Here is an 11,434-nt window from a genome sequence, read left to right on the forward strand (position 1 = left end):
CTCCACCAGCAGGGACGTCACACCCCCCGGTGCCTCAGGCCTGCGCTGGGAACCCACAGAGACTGGAGATGCTGGAGGGATGGAGGGTCTCCCCTGTCTCCCCTCCCCCTTTTCACCCCACCCCACCCCCGGAAAACCCTGCCCAGGCATTGCAAGTGTCTTCTTCTGGCCTTCAGGACTTTATTTCTCTTTTGTACAGCAAAGAATTAACAGGGAGAGGGACCTGGGCCCAGCGTGGCCTCCGTTCTTCCTATTCGTGGTTGCTGGTTGGTGGTGGTTGAATTCACAGACCGTACGACTGATTCTCCATTATGTCACACCACCCCTGGAAATAAATGTTTTAATATGAAGCGTTTCCCCACTGGTTCATTGACAAGAGCATGGCGGGCGGGCGGGCGGGGGCGTCTTGGAGACACATCCTGCAACACCTTGGAGCAGCTTCCAGGCGGGCTGGGAGAAGGTCCAGCTCACTCCCCGCTCACTGAGGCTGGAACAGAATTAAGTGTGTCGTCTTCTGAATCCAGCTCCTTCCCAGCCATCTATGAAGCTCTTGCCTTGTTCAGTAAAAGGGTCTGGCAGCCTGAAGGGCCTGGGAGTCACATGACCCTTTCCAGGAAGATTGTGTTGGGTCAGTGGGCCAGATTTCGGGAAAGTCTTGTGACCATCATGCACACCCCACCTTTTCCTCAAAGGAGCTCAAGGGGAGGGAGGTTCATGGCTCTCCCTCCTCCCCATTTCATCCTCACAACCACCTTGTGAGGTAGGCTAGGCTAAGAGGCACCAACTGCCCCCCTAAGTTACAGCCAGTGATCTCCATGGCTGAGTAGGGAGAGTCAACCCTGTTTTCCCAGGTTCTAGTCCAATGCTAATGATGATGATGATGATTAATTAAATTTGTATGTCATCTGGGGATCTCAGGGTGGTTCACAATATTAAAAATACAAGTTAAAAATACAAAATACATAATAAAACAAGAACCAAAACCGAAACATACCCTGTTTCTCATATTTTAAGACATACCCATAAAATAAGCCATAGCAGGATTTTTAAGCATTCAAGGAATATAAGCCATACCCCGAAAATAAGACATAGTGATAGGCGCAGCAGCAATGCCGGCCGCGGCAGGAGGAGGAGGAAAAAAATAAGACATCCCTTGAAAATAAGCCATAGTGTGTATTTTTGAGAAAAAAATAAATATAAGACATGTCTTATAATATGAGAAACACGGTAACAATAACCCCTTCTACAAACACATCTAAAAGGACATAGGATGTCAATCAGCCAAAAGCCTGGTTAAAAAGGAACATTTTTGCCTGGCGTCTAAGGGTGTACAATGAAGGTGCCAGGTGAGCCTCCCTGGGGAGAGCCTCCCACAAATGGGGAGCCACTGCAGAGAAGGCCCTGTTCTCGTGTTGCCACCCTCCAGTCCTCACATGGAGGCGGCACATGAAGAGGGGCCTCGGAAGATGATCTCAGAGTCCGGTGGGTTCATATGGAAAGAGGCGGTCCTTGAGGTATTGTGGTCCTGAGCTGTTTAAGGATTTACAGGTATAGGTCAAAACCGGCACTTTGAATTGGGCCTGGAAGCTAATAGGCAGCCAGTGCAGTTGGGCCAGGATCAGTGTAATATTCTCCAACTATCTGGCCCCTGTCTTGCCTGACCGCCAAATTTTGCACCAGCTGAAGCTTCTGAACCATCTTCAGAGGCAGCCCCACATATAATGCATAATACAGAGAAAGTGTAGCCCCGTCAAGAGCTGGCAACCCCCCCCCCCCATCACTCCTGTCTAGGGAACCAGCCACTAAGAGTACCTCCGTTTTATCCAAATTGAGCCTCAGTTTGTTGGCTCTGATCCAAACCCTTACCAAGTCACGTCAATGGTCCAGCACATCCACTGCCCCACACTGGCTCTCTGGAATGGCATCTGCCCCCCACCCAGCACAGAGAGGGGCGCAGGCAGGCAGCCCAGTGGGCAAGAAGGGTGTCAGACTCCATGCTGGAGCGTGACCAATGAGCCTTTCGTTTTGGCCTCTGCAGTCCAGCAATCTGCCTTGTGAATCAGATGGGGCTCTTCTTTGGCAATGCCCAGGGGTGGCCTCCTGTTGGGATGTTGCCAGCATTTTTTTTGGGGGGGGGTGAGCCTTCCTTCCTAGATGCTGGATCACAGAGAGAGGACAGCTCTGGAGACGAGTCTTCTGGTTTCCGCCAAGCATGTGCAGGGGTGCAAAAGGTGTGCTTGTGCTTGGCAAAGAGAAAGAGGGTGTGCATCATCGCACCCTCCCCAATGGATCGGCTGCTGGGGCCATGTGTTCCATCCTGCCTTTGAGGATCCGGCTAAAGGCAGGCAGGCAGGCAGGCCCCTCTCTGAGTCCTTTGGGCCACCTTGTGGGCCCTCTCAGAAGCCATGGCTTACCAGGGAAGGAAGCCCAAGGCCAGGGGCAAGAGGACAGAGAGAAGTTCTTCTCCCTCTTTCCTGACACTGGAACACTCCTGGACAGCCAGTGAAGCTGTCCAGTGAAGCTGTCCAGGTCAGAGAAAAGAAAGTGCTTCACGCACCGCATGGTCCAACTCTGGAGCTCACTCCCACTGGGGGGAAACTAGCTTGAAGGGCTTTAAAGGATTTTAGGCAAATTCCGGGAGCAGAGGGTCATTCATGGCTGCTAGCCGAGACAGCTATGCCCTGCCTTTCTCAATGGGAAACAAGTAGAATAAGGAAAATTAAAGGCATGTCTTAATTATGCATTCTCAATGCATTTTTAATTTTAATTTTCCTTATTCTACTTGTTAATTCAGTGCAATTCTATTACAGTTGATTTTGACAGCTTGGTGACTAAGCTCTTTAGCGACGAAACGTCGGATAAGCGGAATGACGCCTAAGCATTGACCCACTGGAATATCACAACTGGGCTCTTTATTACTGCGTTTGCAATTGTTCAAGATAAAATCTATTTTGGAAAGAGAAGAAATGAGCACTGAACCACTGACACTACAAGTGCGCTCTTTATTTACAGCATTTGCAATGGTTTAAGATAAAACCTATTTGAGAAAGAAACTCCTTTTGCCATTTTTATGGACGTTTATTGTTTGTTTACAGATAGTTGCCTTGGGGATATTACCTTGTGCCGATTGCAGTTGTCCTTGTCCTTGTATTCAGAAGTTGTCCTTCTGAATCCCAGTTGCTGGAACCCACCAGATGGGATGGCTGTTCTTGTGCTTGGATCCTGCTTCCTGGTTTCCCACAGGGTTGGCCTTTCTCCCTCCTCTATATGACATCCTTTCATATATTTGAACATGGCTATCATATCACCCCTTAACCTTCTCTTCTCCAGGCTAAACATACCCAGCTCACTAAGCCGTTCCTCATAAGGCATCATTTCCAGGCCTTTGACCATTTTGGTTGCCCTCCTCTGGACACGTTCAAGCTTGTCAATATCCTTCTTGAACTGTGGTGCCCAGAACTGGACACAGTACTCCAGGTGAGGTCTGACCAGAGCAGAATACAGTGGTACTATTACTTCCCTTGATCTAGATGCTATACTCCTATTGATGCAGCCCAGAATTGCATTGGCTTTTTTAGCTGCTGCATCACACTGCTGACTCATGTCAAGTTTGTGGTCTACCAAGACTCCTAGATCCTTTTCACATGTACTGCTCTCAAGCCAGGTGTCTCCCATCCTGTATTTGTGCCTTTCATATTTTTTGCCCAAGTGTTGTACTTTACATTTCTCCTTGTTAAAATTCATATTGACCCTGGATCATCTTGATCGCCCCCCTCTGCAAACTTTCCAGCTTGTCAACATCCTTCTTAAATTGTGGTGTCTGGAATTGGACAAGTATTCCAAGTGTGATCTGACCAAGGCAGAATACAGTGGAACCAAATACTTCCCTTGTTTTGTTGCCTCTTGACAGCTTCTAGGAGCTACAGGGGAGAACTTGCTTACTCCATCTTGCATCTGGCAGCCCTTGAGATATTTGAAGATGGCTCTCATATCTCCTCTCAGTCTCCTCTTTTCCAAGCTGAGCACACCCAACTCCCTCAACTGTTCTGACTCTTCCTGCATCACCTCGGCTGCTTAACCCAACAGCCCTGTGAGGAAGAAGATTCCACCTAAGCATTAGGAAGAACTTCCTGACAGTAAGAGCTGTTCGGCAGTGGAATTTGCTACCAAGGAGTGTGGTGGAGTCTCCTTCTTTGGAGGTCTTTAAGCAGAGGCTTGACAGGCATATGTCAAGAATGCTTTGATGGTGTTTCCTGCTTGGCAGGGGGTTGGACTGGATGGCCCTTGTGGTCTCTTCCAACTCTACGATTCTATGATTCTAAGAACACTCTCTGTCCCATTTTCCTGGCTGCTTCTCCACCCCAGCCCCCCTTCCCATCATGGCCTGGGAGAGGGACAGCTTGCAATGGTGTTCCTGGGTTCCTGCTGGCCTGTCAGGACAGCACTAGGTGTGCACAGCCTTCCCTTGGTGCCAATGATGGATGTGCCCCTCCTGCCCCATAAGGGGGATTTGGTTGGACCTCAAACCATGAGCAAAAATGAAGGAGCCTTTCCCCTCCTTGGAGCCAGCCAAGAGCCAGCCTTGCCTCTAGAGATGCTCCTCTCCTGCCCAGCTGCTTCTCCTGAACACCTTGGCAGCCCGGCAGAGCTTTCTCTGCCCTGCAGATGTCTCCTTGCCAAATCGGGCTTCCCCAGAGCCTAGAGCTGGCCATATGCTCCCACTTGCACCCTGGCAACCTTGGAGAGAGCAAGCACCAGGGCTTCAATTTATTTCCTGTTGTTTTTGCAGAGAAGCTGCTCTGCCCCGATGTTTTGAGCGTAGGGCAGGCTTGCCCTGAGCCAGAGGTGACCCTACTGCAAGGCAGAGGGAGGTGGTTCTATAATTCTGTGAAATCTGGTGCCTTTTTCTCAATCTCAGCCTGCAGAAGAGGAGACGTAGAAGAGACTGTCACCTGGAAGATGGAGCAAGGTGAGGACCCAGAACAAGGTTTCCTACATTGCAGGGGCTGGAGAAGATGACCCTTTGGGCCCCTGCAAACTCTATGATTGTATGATGATTCAATGGATCCAAATTCCAAGGAAGGAGATTCCAACTCAACATCAGGAAGAACTTTCTGACAGCAAGAGATGATCAGCAGTGGAATAAACTCCATCAGAAGGTGGAGGACTCTCCTCCCTGGGAGGTTTTTAAGCAGTAGTTGGATGGCCATTGCTCAGGGATTCTTTAGCCACGAGTCCTGCATTGCAGGGGGTTGGACTAGATGACCCTGAGGGTGCCTTGCAGCCCTATCATTCTATGTTTCTATGGTAGGGCTGCCATATTTCAAAAAGTAAAAGCCAGGACACCCCAGAATTCTTGAGCTTTTTTAAAAGGAACCCCCCTCCAAGTTGTTGAACTTTTATTTACAAAAGCACCTCCCAAAAAACCATGCAATTTTTCTAATATCCAGGACAAATCCCCCCTGGACGTCAATTCCGCCTTTGAAATCCTAATGATATCCAGGAAAATCTGGACGTATGGCAGCCCTATTCTGTGGCTCCTTGGGGAGCAGAGAGAGAAAGAGGCCCCTGCTGGGACTGGGACAGGGCCTGGTTTGCAAGCGCCAGGGGCTTTTCTTTTGCAGAGAAGGGGGGGGGACTTGCCCTGAGCCAGAGCCGGCCCCACCATGAGGCAGAGGGAGGCAGCCACCTCAGCCATCTGTTCAAGAGTGTCCGGAAAGGGCAGCAAACAGTTATTCAGTTTATTAATGTTGCTTCATTCCTCCCCCACTCCGGCCTCCTGGTGCCTATGCATAAGGGAGGCTTAAAATAATTCTAAAACCACATTACAATAAGGAATATATTTAAATGCAAAGAATACAAATGAGAACAATGCACAAGATACACAGCATTGAAAAACAGCAACAGCAGAGCTCAGGAGTAAAAAGAATAATAAACTGAGTAAGACTGGTCTTTTCTGTATTGTTGGGGGTGGGGGCGGGAAAGGCACTTTGGGGATTTTCCAGCTCAGATGCCAAAATAACTTGGCTCGCCTTGAGGGATCCCTTGTGGGCACCTTGACTGGGGCAGGGAGGGGAGGGGAGGCCCTGTTGGGTGCTGGGCATTTATATCCCACCTTTTTCTCCCAGAAGCTCAGAATGGCACCTGTGGTTCTCCCCTTATCCTGTTTCATCTTCACAACAACCCTGTGAGGTAGGGTTAGGCTGAGAAGAGGTGGTGACTGGCCCCCAAGGTCAGCCAGTGAGCTTTGTGGCCATGTGGGGACCTGAAGCCTTCAGAGGGTCAGGCTCTCTTCAGCCTTGGAGTCCTGTGTCCACTTCTGGGCACCACAATTTCAGGATATGGACAAGCAGGAAGGTGTGCAGAGGAGGGTGACTGAGATGATCAAGGGTCTGGAAGCCAAGCCATGAGGAATGGTTGCAGGAGTTAGGTATTTTTAGCCTGGAAAAGAGAATCATAGAACCGTAGAATTGGAAGGGAACCCAATGGTCATCTAGTCCAACCCTGTGCAATGACCGAGAGGGGGCATGATAGCCACCTTCAAATATCAAAAGGGCTCTCCCATGGAAGAGGGAGCAAGCTTGTTGTCTGGTGCTCTGCAGGGTAGGACCCGAACCAATGAATTTAAGTGACAAGAAAGGAGTTTCCAGCTCAACCTTCGGAAGAACTGTCTGCTGGTAAGGGTGCTGGACAGCGGAATGGACTTCCTCAGAAGGGGATGGACTCTTCTTCATGGGATGTTTTTCCACAGAGGTTGGGTGGTCATCTCTCAATGATTCTCTAGCTGTGATTCCTGCACTTCGGGAGTTGGACTAGATGACACTTGGGGGGTCCCATCCAAATCAACAATTTGATGATTCTACCCTAGGCTGCAGCAATACCTTTCCATTACAGGACCCTCTTCCCATGGAGATCTTTGAAGGCCATCCCCATGTTGCATCCCAGTGACTATCTGAGATAGCTCAGTGGGTAGAGCATGAAACTCTTAATCTCAAGGTTGTGGGTTTGAGCCCTACGTTGCAGGGGGGAAAGATTCCTGCATTGTGGGGGGTTGGACTAGAAGACCCTCATAGTCCCTTCTAATGCTACAATTCTATGATTCTTCCTCTGCTTTGAAACAGTCCTGGGAACATAAAATTCAGGAGCTATCCTCCCTCTGCCCCCCAGTAACCCATCTGTGTGTAGTTGGAACTCCAGTGCTGTGGAGCCTGGAAGTTGGGCCTGGAGCTGTCCGTGGTGCTGGCTGATCTCTCCACGCTCTGAAAGGATGTAATGACAAGCGAAGCACAAGAACAAGACAAGATGGTTTCGGGCAAATTCACAAGTTTAATTAAACGTGTTATCAACCAGCTTTCTGCCCTCGGAAGAGGTTTGGCGAGGAATGGGGGGGAGGGGGTGTGTGTCTCCGCAGAGGATGATGTCACCCACTGTTGGTAAATATTCAAGATCCGTGTTGTGAAGGCAGCTGGAGCTTGTCCACACCTCAGTGGGAGAAGCTGAGCAGGCAGGCTGCCAATCAGACCAGTAAGCATCACAAGGAAGCCGGTGGCCTCAGATGGTACTTGGTGATCTGTAGAGCTGTGGGGTGTGCTGTGTGTGTGTGTGTGTGTCAACTGGGAGGTCATGGGGTTAAGAGCAACACACCCAGTGGGGTGGGGAGAGCAGTGCTTCTAATCTTGCATTTCTGCCAGAAGTGTTCTCTGGATTCCAGGTAGACCTCTTTCCTCATGTGCCTCTGAAGAACACAAATATCTCTCTAAAAATAGAAAAGAGCATCTCCGGGGCAAGAACCACCCAGGAGCTTCGGGGGTCTACTGTGTCCAGTTCTGGTGGCCTCACCTCATAAAGAAGATTGTAGAGTTGGGGAAGGTTTAGGGACAGGGCCAGCAAAATGACCAAGGGGGCGGAGAGACTCCCCTCTGAAGAAAAGCTGCAGTGTTTGAGACTTTTCAGTTTAGAGAAAAGGAGACTAAGAGGTGGCACCTAGGAAATTTATAGACTTATGTATGGCGCAGAGAAAGTGGGCAGCAGGAAGATTTCCTCCCTCTTTCATAACACTAGAACTCACCCAAGGAAGTTGAATGTCATAAGATGATCCAGAGAGAGCTATCGGGGGCTGCTGGTCACCAAGGCTCTGCTCTGGCTGCTCTTGTGTTTGGGTCCTGCTTTTGGACTTCCCACCGGGACATCTGGTTGGCCTCTGTGAGAAAAGGATGCTGGTCTGGGTGGGCCATTGGCCTGATCCAGCAGGCACTTCCTATGTTCTTTAGGGAGGCTTTTCATGTTTAATAGATTATTTTATTTCATTTTTCTGTTGGAAGCTGCCCAGAGTGGTTGGGGAAAACAGCCAGATGGGTGGGGTATGTATAAATAAATAAATAAATAAATAGATAAATAAATAAATAAATAAATTATTATTTATACCCCACCCATCTGGCCGGGTTCCCCCAGCCACTCTAGGCGGCTTCCAACAAAATATTAAAATACAGAAATCCATCAAACATTATTATTATTATTATTATTATTATTATTATTATTATTATTATTATTATTATTGCATCTTTTTCAAGAGGCCTAGAGACTCTCCCAGGCTTGAGGGCTCAGGAACACAGGGAACTGCCTGGTGCCCAGTTAGACCAGGCACCCCCAAACTGCGGCCCTCCAGATGTTTTGCCCTACAACTCCCATGATCCCTAGCTAACAGGACCAGTGGTCAGGGATGATGGGGATTGTAGTCCAAAACATCTGGAGGGCCGAAGTTTGGGGATGCCTGCGTTAGACCATTGTCGGTCCATGATGAGGTTGAAGCTGGGACCTCCTGCATGCCAAGCAGAAGCCAGAAGGAGGCTGCCGTGAATATCCCCAGCCATTCACAACTGCAAAGTCATCCCTGCTCACTGAGTGTGTGCAGAAAAGCAGGCTCAGTCCCTGCCAAATTGCAGCTACTGCTATTTGCATTTCATTATCTCTGGAACTATAAATACCCCCAACGTTATTTTCACAGCACTCGCGTGTGGTATTTGAACATTTTGCCAGTTAGCAGCAAAACGGGGGGCAGAAGGGATACTGGGCTCTGTGTTGCTCACTTCTACACACAGACACAGCACATTTGATAGGAGAGATGGGAGTAAAGTGTGTGTGTGTGTGTGTGTGTGTGTGTTGGCCTTGCATGTCTGAAAGGGACCAGACACACACACAGAGGCAGCTGCTGGGGTGTGACTCTGTGAACATAGGAGAATGAGCTCCCCGAATAGTGATCAGTGGTCACAGTTACCAGCCAGTTCTCAATGTGGGACATCTGCAAGCAGGATTCAAGGGGGGGGTCTCCTCTCCACCCCTGTGGCTTCCAGCAACTGGTTCTGCTGGTTTTCCATTGGGGCATCTAGCCGGCCACTGTGAGAACAGAATTGGCTTGAGAAGAAGGCAGTGCAAGTTCCCTGGCATCCAAGGAAGTGGGGCTAGCATTGTGAGTGCAGCTCAAGGCATGGGAGAAGAGGGATCCTGCCCACCCCAGGATGTGGCCTTGCCCCCTTCAGTGGGAGCTGCCCCCTTTGCCTCGATCTCCTCATCCACATCCAGATCCAGTTTGGAGGGAGAGCGAGTGTGGTGCTGCTGCTTACTCTGCGGAGGTGCTTCCAGATTCTCTCCTTCCTGATATGGCAGGGAGAGCAGAGAGAGAACTTGCCGCCTTCATCCAGATGGTCGGATGTGACTGTGGGAATGTTAGGGATGTGGATTAGGATATATTATTAGATAGATCCTATCCAAGCTTGTGTTAGCAAGCTTCCAATATCAGCAGAGTGACATTCCCCTTTTGTGCGCAGCAAAGCGTGAGCGTTAGGTTCGCTAGAACCTCTATAACAATATTATACTTTATACTTCAATATTACACTTCCTGGCAAAGTCCCCTTTGTCCCTCTTAAAAGAAATACACAACACAGTGTTTATAAAATAAGATAGAGTTTACTTTCAGTTTCATCCTGAGTTAACAGCATAATCTCAGAAAGGCAGGCTTGCTTAGAAAAGTTACAAGTACTGTATATACATCTGGAGACTACTTGGTAAAGTGAGGCTCCATTTGGTCTCACTCTTGACTGCAGGCCAAGATGGAGAACCATCCTAACTGGAGATATTCTGAAGATGTGTTCCCATCGAAGGATAGAAGGCTAAGAGAGAGAGTGGCTGCTGGTTAGAGGTTTTTGTTCCAGCTAAACCATCTCATTTGCATGTCTTTAGGAACAGGAACTTAATCAGGTGTCCCTCCAGGTAAGTTCCTGTTAGTGGACACTCTAGGAACTGTTGTGACTTGTCTGCCCCAGTGTTCCATCCCACAGTGACTGGGCAGGAAGGGCAGGTTGGTTTCCTGTCGGGGAGGAGAGGAGAGAAGAGGAGGCCCTTGTGCCAGGTGACCTTCAGAAGGGCCTGGAGATTGCACGAGAATCACCGGAGGGAAATTCCTCAGGCAGCTGCAGATGCTCTGGACAATGGACAAATTAATGGAGGAGAGGCCTATAGAATAGATGGGGGCAGCAATGCTTCTGAACCCCAGTGGCTGGAAACCACAAGAGGGAAGAGGGCTCTTGGGCTCAAATCCTGCCCATATGGGCATCTGGTTGGCCTCTGTGAGAACAGGATCCTGGACTAGATGGGCCACTGGCCTGATCCAGCTTCTCATGTTCTTATGTTCATCCTCTCCTTTATCCAGGCATCCCAAGGGGGGTGTCAGGACTCAGGAGACCTCCATACTCAGCTTTTGAAAATGAAAGCACGCATCTTTTGCCTGCGGCTGAACAGGGGGGAGTCTGTGCTCTGATGCCCCACCCGCACTGCCTTGGGGGGCAATTCCCAGGGCTGGAGATGGTGAGATTCCCTGGGCGACCCTTTCATCTGCAGAGGATGTCTTCCTCCCAGGAGTAAGGGGTGTCTCCTGCTCACGCTTACGAAGGTTTCTGTAGGGAACCAGTAATCAGGGTTCGAGCACAAGAGCCCCATCTCCTCCTGCAGTTTCCAGCCACCAGTGTTCAGAAGCAAAGATTTGTCTCCCTTCCCTCGAGTGAGAGGGAGATGCACCCACAAGACTGATTCTTCTGTGTGTCTTAACAGGCAGCGCTAGAGTTTTAAATGAAACCTTTGCCAGGGCAATCAAAAGGTGAGTAGGAGGGGGGAAATCAACTAGGTTCCCTACTGAAAACCCGGCTCTCTCTTTCACCGCCTGGCCCCCACAGAGCTTGTTAACATTTCCTAGCAAATTCTCTTTCCCTTAATAGCCTCTTTCCATGGCAAAACCCAAACACCTCCTGCCCCTCTTGCCGTCCTTCAACTCCGCACATAATTGCATCCTTGCCCTGCTAAATGTTTCCTTCCTGCTTAATCTTTCCACTCGCTCGGCTCCCTTCATTACAGAGCATCTGAATGAAGAGTCCTTAATGGCCTC

Source organism: Zootoca vivipara, chromosome 1 (genome assembly GCF_963506605.1).
Source record: "Zootoca vivipara chromosome 1, rZooViv1.1, whole genome shotgun sequence".
NCBI lineage: Eukaryota > Metazoa > Chordata > Lepidosauria > Squamata > Lacertidae > Zootoca > Zootoca vivipara.